Source organism: Coenobita brevimanus, unplaced genomic scaffold, assembly GCF_032717465.1.
Source record: "Coenobita brevimanus isolate Jiangsu-jjx unplaced genomic scaffold, ASM3271746v2 jjx.HiC_scaffold_2634, whole genome shotgun sequence".
Taxonomy (NCBI): domain Eukaryota; kingdom Metazoa; phylum Arthropoda; class Malacostraca; order Decapoda; family Coenobitidae; genus Coenobita; species Coenobita brevimanus.
The window spans coordinates 648,860-658,811 of record NW_027643581.1 but is presented as its reverse complement, the minus strand read 5'-3'; positions in this window follow the sequence as shown (position 1 = coordinate 658,811).

The window sequence follows — 9,952 nt, the reverse complement described above, 5'->3', positions numbered from 1 at the left end:
TCGTGATCTCGATGCCCGCACGGATGCGGACCTGGAAGAGCTACTCTTCTGCCTCACGGATCCGATCAACGACGAAGATACACTGTCTCTCGTCTACCAGACTTTGTATCAGAAGATCCGTGAGGCATACATTTCCAACTCCATCTCTCCATCTGAGGAAGCCGCCATCCGTGAGGGCATCGGGTTTGATCCACCACGTGCTGCCCTCGTCAACTATATCGCCACCAGACTGCTCTCGTAACTGCTGAGCCACGCCTGATCTCGTCCTGCCTTGCTGCTTCGTCTTGCAGTTTTTGTCACCACTATGCTCTCGTTTGAGAGCTACTTTATGCCATTTGTCTGACGGGCTCTATGTTTGCCCGTGTCCTCACCATGTTGTGAGGCAAATATCACAACAACAACAACAATGAAACGAGGTACACTTAAGAGACATGAAAGTTCTGCCTGGTATTCTGCTGCTCCCACTTAACACTTAGAGAGAGAGAGAGAGAGAGAGAGGGGGGGGTGCGGGGGAAATCCGTCACTTTCCTGTATTGTATCAGAGGGAATGATTAGGGGGAGAAGCATACGAAGCCTCTCCCAGCTTAGGAATATTAGGCAACAGAGGGAAGTAAAAAGTAGAAGAGATGAGGTGAAATATTGGGTGAAGTTTTTGTGTCTTGCTGTATAGTACTGTTACGCAACTACACTTTCACACACACACACACACACACACACACACACACACACACACACACACACACACACACCTCAACCCCAGTGCCCTTTTATGCTCAGTGACCCGTACTTAGGCTATGGTGTCATGTGTTTACTTCTTTCCAGAGCTGAAAATATTGTCTGAGTATTAACCCTCTTATTCCCTGACATTTTATTATTCTAGCTATTTCCAGACGATTTTATTTAGTTAAGAGGGTCTGCTTGAAGTGGCAGGTCTTGATATAACCCTTAAGAAAGCCACGACATGCCGTGACCGGCACAACAGCTGAGCAGAGAAAAAATAATGATGCTCTGTTCTTGTCTAGCGGAAAAGTTTTGGGTGTTTCTCGGCTATACTTGGCTCTATGGGGAAAGAGAGAGAGAGAGAGAGAGAGAGAGAGAGAGAGAGAGAGAGAGTTCAATAGCTGGAAAGGAGACAATGCTTTGGTGTTCCTCAAAGCAGGGCAATTTTACAAGCCATACTGGGCAAGAGTTTTACTTATTGATGCCAAATTTTAGATGAAGTATTGTGTTCTCACTCGATTCGCCCACTTAAGAAAAGTATCCTATCCTTGTGTGTGTGTGTGTGTGTGTGTGTGTGTGTGAGAGAGAGAGAGAGAGAGAGAGAGAGAGAGAGAGTACGAGGATGCAGACAGAAATAGGAACAAAACACATCCAGTCACTTAAACCTCAGACAGAGTACCAAGTGGAAGGGACTTAAGTTTTAGGCCACATTACAAAACACACACCAAAGCAATGTACAGGAAAAAGCACCACTGGGCCAGAAAAACACTATACGAAAAACAGTAGGGCCTTAAAAACAAAAGACAACAAGGAGGGCAGGAGATCAGGCTGTGTTGATTGCCTTGATTGTCTCCTCTATCTGACAGAGCGTTGGACACTACGGGAGTCATTTCTGGAGAGGAGGCAGGAAGGAGGGCGGGAGGGAGGGCTGTTATGTACTGCCTCTTCCATTCAACACAACACTAGCAGTTGGCCCTAATTATCTACGGGAGGATTCTCTCTCTCTCTCTCTCTCTCTCTCTCTCGTTTTTTGTCTGTACTACATTAGAAGGACGCATTGTGCCGATTGTGTACCCAATTTTTTAACACGCGAGAGAGAGAGAGAGAGAGAGAGAGAGAAAGTGTAAATTTTTCCCTGTAGTACACATCTCAGACACTCCTAAATAAACACACACACAAACACACAAACTTATATACACAGAACAGGCGAAACTTGGACTGTTACACTCGTAGACTTTCAGGCAGCAGAATTTCTTAACGAATATATAGCCGATCGAAAGTTAGGTTAGGTCACTTTGGGCAGGGTTTGGTCTGATTAGGTAATTTTTGGTTGGGTTGGCTTCAGTTCGACTAGATATAGACGGATTAGGTTAGATTGCTTTAGAATACGTCGGTTTTCATAGGTTTTGGGTTGGGTTTTATTTGGTTGGGTTAGGCTGGGTTAGGTTCGGTTGGATTAGGTCATTTTAGGCTTGACTGGGTTGGGTTAGGTCGGGTATGGTATGGTTAAGTGAGACTGGGTAGGATTAGGTAGGGTTAGATGCGGTTAGGCTGCGTCAGAATTGGTTAGGTTAGGTATGTGGAAGTTACGTGAGATTGTGAGGTTAAAAACAATTAGACTGGGTTAGATGAGGTTAAGTTATATTAGGTTGGGTTAATTTGGGTTGGATTAGGTCATTCGAGGTTAGGCAGGGTTCAGTTAGAGTAAATATAGATAGGTTAGTTGAGACTAGGTCTATATAAATTGGTTTATGCATTACGGTCTATTGTTGGTCAGTCCTTCCAAAGTCAAATATCACAGGAGGAGGACGTGGTTTTGTGTGTGTGTGTGTGTGTGTGTGTGTGTGTGCGTGTGTGTGTGTGTGTGTGTGCTCGCTTCGTGTTTCGTCTATTTTATACATTTTTGTGTGCCTTGTGTGGCTGAAACTTTGTGTTTGTATGTTTCACTTCTCGTGTGACTGAGGGTGGACTGCTTAAGAATAGCGCCCTTTATAGTTACGATTGCCTCTTCCTCAGTATAGCATATGTTTTTTGTTTATTTAGCTCTCTCTGGACGATTGTATAAGAGCTTCGTGGAAAATACTAGAACTAGAACGATGGCAGTAGATACAGCCTTGTGTACCAGATATCCTGCCCAAGTTTCATTAGCAGATACGTTGCCCAAGTTGAATAAAGTCGTCTGAAGTAAGAATAAGCTTGAAGATACGTTGCTGTACTGAAAGTCGTTGGATATGCCTTGTTTTATGTCTTTTCGTATGTGGCTGCGAGATAACAGACTCAAGTACAGTCTTTTATGGCAAGCGTTAATAGATATCTCAGTGCATTCCTTAATATGAAGGTTAATATGTCAATGGAATGTTTCTGAAGCTTTCCGCCTCCTCTCAAGTAAGGATGTTTACTGTCTATTAAGCTCTTCCGATTGGTAACATTACTGGTATATGTTTACAGCTCCCCACCTCTCAGGCATGGGTGTTTACTCGTGTCTGTTACATGGGTTTCTATTACACTCGTCATATTAGTAATCTGTCGATGGTATGTTTTTCAAGCCTCCTACCTCCCTCTCGTGCAAGGGTGTTTATTATCTATTATACGCCTTCTATTCGTAATTTGTCAAGAGCATGTTTTTAGTTTCCGACCTCCCTCCTTCAAGGCTTTTTACTGCTGATTACACACACCATAAAGGGAGTCGCACACGTCCTGTCTGATTATACAATGACAACTCTCTCAAATCATTTATGGTCTTCTCATAGCCTTCATCAGCCTCTGAACCAAGTAGTCTCGTCTGCTTATACTTGCACTTCTCATAGTCCTCATCAGCCTACGAACTACCTATCCAAGCCGTACATAAAGCCAATCAGTCCCACAGAGTCCTGCAGATCCACCTTATATGTAACCATATCTCCATACACACACACACACACACACACACACACACACACACACACACTCACACACACACACACACACACAAAATACTCTCTAACGGATCATGCTGGTGAGGAAATGTCTTTATGTAAATGTGGTGGTGTGGGAGGTTGCCATGGTAACACAGTCACCTACAACCAGTCAAGTAAGGATCTTCTTATCGATATATTTTGGATAAGGCTGGTTACTATCCCTTTGAACACACACACACACACACACACACACATGTAATCAAGTTTGGTAAAAGTGGAAAAAGACCTGATTGGGTTTATAAGTTAGGAAATAAAACCCTATACACATCAGAAAGAGAGAAAGACCTACGTGTGATAATCAATAACAGACTATCTCCGGCTGACCACATCAGCGAGAAGGTACGGAACATGTATACACTGCTTGCAAATATGAGAATAGCATTCACATACATAAATGAAGACATGCTAAGAAGGATAATAACATCATTCATTAGACCAACCCTGGAATATGCATTGGTAGTCTGGAGTCCTCATCTCAAAAAAACACATAGACAAGATTGAAAAAGTTCAAAGGGCCGCTACAAGATCGATACCAAGCTTAAGGGAGCTAAGCTACGAAGAAAGACTAAATAAACTGAATCTACCAACACTACAGGAGAGAAGGAAAAGAGGTGACATGATAATGCTATATAAGTGCATATCAGGGAAGGAGAAAATAGACATAAATGATTACTTAACATATGGAGAAGCATCAGCAAGAGGACACTGCAAAAAACTGCATAAGAAGAGAGGTGATAAAGACGTAAGGAAATTCAGTTTCCCAAACAGAGTAATTGATCAATGGAATGCACTACCGAATGAAATAGTGTGTGCCAAAACAATTCACAAATTTAAGGATATGTACAATTAATATGGTTTAAGACACGGGACAGTACGAGCTTGACTCATTCCTGTAAAGATACAATTAGCTAAGAACACACACACACACACACACACACACACACACACACACGCACACACACACACACGCACACACACACACACACACACACACAGAGTACAGGGAACCTCTACAAATGATAAGAAGCAGACAAGAAACATTCAGATATTATGAATCTACAGTAAGAAGTGTGAACGTCGGGGGTAGGGTTGCGAGAGGCAGACCGAAAAAGACCTGAGACGAGGTCATAGAGTGTGACCTCAGGGATAAGGGACTGAATAGGGAGGCTGCCAGAGATCAAGCAGCGTGGAGAGCCATCATGTGACTAAGACCGACGCATGCAAGCTTATTGGAGCTTTTATAAAAGATACGATGCGATCACAGTACAAAGCAACTGATTATGCAGCCAATAACTTAGTGTAGAATCCGAATGCAGTATAGATATCGCAGGAAATAAGCCAGGAAAGATGTGATAAACTATAGATTAGGAGGAAAAAATGGAAAACACAATCCACTGAGTGTCAACATATAGAGCCACATGGAAATTTATATTAGACCACCGCCATTAAGAAATAAAAGGACCTTTTAACATGAGGCAACGTAAGAACAAGAGAGAGAGAGAGAGAGAAAATAAAAACGAAACGACAATGGACGGTATAAAGATTCGTCGAAGTTACATAAGGGTCCCCTACATTTTGTGGGAATTTTCTTTATTGCAAGCCCCGCCCCCAATGCGGCGTCAACCTGTCTGCCTCAACCCATTTAAAACCCCATGCCCAGTCAGCGACCCTCAGTGGTGCTCTTGGTATGGTTGGGGTGTACATCTGCTTCGGTTAGGCCAAGGCGCCACGCCGTCTACCTCTTCATCGGCTTCTCGCTGCCACACCAACGAATCAACAATCACCGCCTCAGTTACCAAATGTTAGAGGTGGGGTGTAGACGCACGCCGCCCAGCTCCGCGGCGCCTGGCTTGCCCACAGCGTACCAATGCACACCAGTCTCGCGTCATGGCAAGGGCGGAACATGTTCGTGTTTCGCTGAGGGTTCACTTAAGCACCAATAGTTTATTTATTACTGACCCTTTTATTAATCAACTACTTAGTTCACACCCTGCAATTCACTTAAGACTCTAAACCACCCCTACACCCATTATCAAGATCACGGCAGCCACGTAATAACCCGCCATCCTCATATCCAGCACCCCCGCCTCAGACACTGACCCCCCCATACTCCCCTTCCTCCACCCCTTCCCTTTCCTTATCCCCCTACCCAAGCCCCCCTACAACCATAGAGGTAGAAGATATGGAACGTTGTGGTGGCGCTGTGGATGTGCTGGTGTTTTTAGAGAGAATGGAGAATGCGAGACTGACTAGGAGAGTATGTGAGTGGGGTGAGGGTGGAGGGGGTGTAGGAGAAACCGAGGATGAGATGGAGGGGTCGGGTGGAGAGGTAGAGGAGTGAGGAGGGTGTAAACTGGAGGGAAGGAAGCGGGATGGCAAAGGATAGAATGACCTGGAGACGATAGATTTGCAGCCACCCTTTCCTAGATTCAGGTATCTTACTATAATACTCGAAGACAAATTAGAAGAGGCCTGGTCTAAGCTGAATGAAAACGTGTGGGTGATAAGAAGATACCGATGCCGAGAAACGTTTGTATATAGAAAGGATTAATGGGGGCCTTCTAACAAATTTACAGATACCGAAGAACGCTTGCATATAGAAGGGGTTAATGGAGACTTTCTAACCACGTATTCAGCGTAGGTCAGACGGGTTCACCTGACAGCATCCCTCCACCTCGCTCTCTTCTGCCCAGCGAGAATAAAACGGAAAAGACGTGATCCTATCGTATCTGGCAGTCCGGGGAGGTGCCAGATTCAGTCACGTTGTTACTACACGTGCGAATTTCCCGCTACTGAGTGAAATCTTCCCGGGTTAATGCCTTGAATCCCGGTGATGTCCATTCTTTTTTTTAAGTTTATTCATGTTATTATAGTCTGTTTGTTTTCATCTGACGGAACCAGACCACTCCCACAAAGAGAATGCTAAGTCGTGGTTGCGTGAAATTCAGTGGGCCTCAGTTAAGAGATAGAAATGAGTCTCCTTGGTTACTAGTCAAATCTGCTCTCCAGCACGAATGCATAAAAAAATACCCCGCCGAATTGAAAGGGTTAAATTTGATATTACGGAAAAGGAAAAAAAAAGTTTATAAGAGATAATTTTCCACCGTTTAGCCGCAGTTCCTTCTTCCATGCTTAAAAAAAAAAAAATAAATTGTCCCTCGGCTGAATAAAATCGTCTGGCGTTGGTCATAGAAACTGGTTAACTCCTTCAGTCCGATGACACAGTTTTATTTTAATTCTGTCTGTCTATTTCTGTCTCTCTGTCTGTCTCTGTCTGTCTGTCTCTCTCTCTCTCAAGACGATTTTAAACTTGGAAAAGACCTTTAGTGGCGAAGGGGTTAATGAAGGCTAGATATAACCCCTCCAGTTCGACAAATCCCCTTTAAGCTGGATAAAATCGTCTGGAGATTGCACGAATAAGATTACAGTACTCGTAGTGAAAGGGTTGTGTACCACATTAGCCACACCGCACACCCTCAATCCTCGAATTCTAGGACAGTGAATGAAAAGAGCACTCCTCTTGCATAGCTTGGCCTGGCCAGTCGTCACTATGCCCGAGACTTCCAGCGACTCTGCTCGTGCCTGCGACCCGTTGAGGGGGGCACCAAACAGCAGATCCGTGCCGCCAGGAGCCACCACCATCCAGGGAACCGTGAATTGGGTCAACGTGAGATCGTGTTACGGTTTCATCAAACGCCGGGACACTGGCGCTGATGTTTTCGTGCACGCTTCTGGGATCGTTGCACCAAATCCACGGCATTTCCAGCGCTCACTTGCCGAGGGAGAGACGGTTGAGTTTCGTGTTGTACAGGCTTCCAAGGGTCCCGAGGCTAAGGATGTCACTGGGCCGGGTGGTGTTGCTGTGCAGGGCTCTGCCCGTGCACGGCGGCGTCACCCTGCCCAGAGACGCCAGCCAAAGGGTCCTGGAAGTGCTGGCAACACAAACACACTCGTTGCGATGTGTATCGCGACGGCTGAGGCTTTTAGTGGGGGTAGCAAGGCGGTTCTGGCTGTTCTCCTTCCTCAGATCTTTGAGGAGAACGGCTTTCCACGCCTTGCTATTCCCCGAAGCTTCACCCGCGATCCTCGTCTCCCCCCTCGTCAGGAGCGTCAGGCCCGGCGACAGCAGCCACCACCACCTCGCACGACACCGAGAAAACGGCTGTGTTTGGATGCCCCTCTCAACCGGACGACTGGCGCCACCACCAATGAACCTTCGATCACCGACCCGGAACCGTCACAGGCCATGGATATTGAGCATGGGGAGACTGTCATGGAGGTCCACCTCCCTTCGTCAGGAGCTGAGGAGGAGCGTGTCTCGTCCCCCGTCCCTCTAGTACATCTGGAAGCAGCGGAGCCCTCCTCCGTGCCCTCTCCATCTGCTCCTGACGAAGTGGAGGAGCCTCTTCCACCTTCACCACCGCCTGCCGCCATCGCTCTCTCTTCTTCTCCCCCTCCACCTAAGAAGAAGAGGAAGAAACAAAAGAAGAAAGGGGGAAAGACCAAGAGCGACCCCTCCTCCGTTGCTCGCCGGATCGAGGCCCTCCTTCCACCACTCTCAGGGACTCGTGATCTCGATGCCCGCACGGATGCGGACCTGGAAGAGCTACTCTTCTGCCTCACGGATCCGATCAACGACGAAGATACACTGTCTCTCGTCTACCAGACTTTGTATCAGAAGATCCGTGAGGCATACATTTCCAACTCCATCTCTCCATCTGAGGAAGCCGCCATCCGTGAGGGCATCGGGTTTGATCCACCACGTGCTGCCCTCGTCAACTATATCGCCACCAGACTGCTCTCGTAACTGCTGAGCCACGCCTGATCTTGTCCTGCCTTGCTGCTTCGTCTTGCAGTTTTTGTCACCACTATGCTCTCGTTTGAGAGCTACTTTATGCCATTTGTCTGACGGGCTCTATGTTTGCCCGTGTCCTCACCATGTTGTGAGGCAAATATCACAACAACAACAACAATGAAACGAGGTACACTTAAGAGACATGAAAGTTCTGCCTGGTATTCTGCTGCTCCCACTTAACACTTAGAGAGAGAGAGAGAGAGAGGGGGGGGTGCGGGGGAAATCCGTCACTTTCCTGTATTGTATCAGAGGGAATGATTAGGGGGAGAAGCATACGAAGCCTCTCCCAGCTTAGGAATATTAGGCAACAGAGGGAAGTAAAAAGTAGAAGAGATGAGGTGAAATATTGGGTGAAGTTTTTGTGTCTTGCTGTATAGTACTGTTACGCAACTACACTTTCACACACACACACACACACACACACACACACACACACACACACACACCTCAACCCCAGTGCCCTTTTATGGTCAGTGACCCGTACTTAGGCTATGGTGTCATGTGTTTACTTCTTTCCAGAGCTGAAAATATTGTCTGAGTATTAACCCTCTTATTCCCTGACATTTTATTATTCTAGCTATTTCCAGACGATTTTATTTAGTTAAGAGGGTCTGCTTGAAGTGGCAGGTCTTGATATAACCCTTAAGAAAGCCACGACATGCCGTGACCGGCACAACAGCTGAGCAGAGAAAAAATAATGATGCTCTGTTCTTGTCTAGCGGAAAAGTTTTGGGTGTTTCTCGGCTATACTTGGCTCTATGGGAAAAGAGAGAGAGAGAGAGAGAGAGAGAGAGAGAGAGAGAGAGAGTTCAATAGCTGGAAAGGAGACAATGCTTTGGTGTTCCTCAAAGCAGGGCAATTTTACAAGCCATACTGGGCAAGAGTTTTACTTATTGATGCCAAATTTTAGATGAAGTATTGTGTTCTCACTCGATTCGCCCACTTAAGAAAAGTATCCTATCCTTGTGTGTGTGTGTGTGTGTGTGTGTGAGAGAGAGAGAGAGAGAGAGAGAGAGAGAGAGAGTACGAGGATGCAGACAGAAATAGGAACAAAACACATCCAGTCACTTAAACCTCAGACAGAGTACCAAGTGGAAGGGACTTAAGTTTTAGGCCACATTACAAAACACACACCAAAGCAATGTACAGGAAAAAGCACCACTGGGCCAGAAAAACACTATACGAAAAACAGTAGGGCCTTAAAAACAAAAGACAACAAGGAGGGCAGGAGATCAGGCTGTGTTGATTGCCTTGATGGTCTCCTCTATCTGACAGAGCGTTGGACACTACGGGAGTCATTTCTGGAGAGGAGGCAGGAAGGAGGGCGGGAGGGAGGGCTGTTATGTACTGCCTCTTCCATTCAACACAACACTAGCAGTTGGCCCTAATTATCTACGGGAGGATTCTCTCTCTCTCTCTC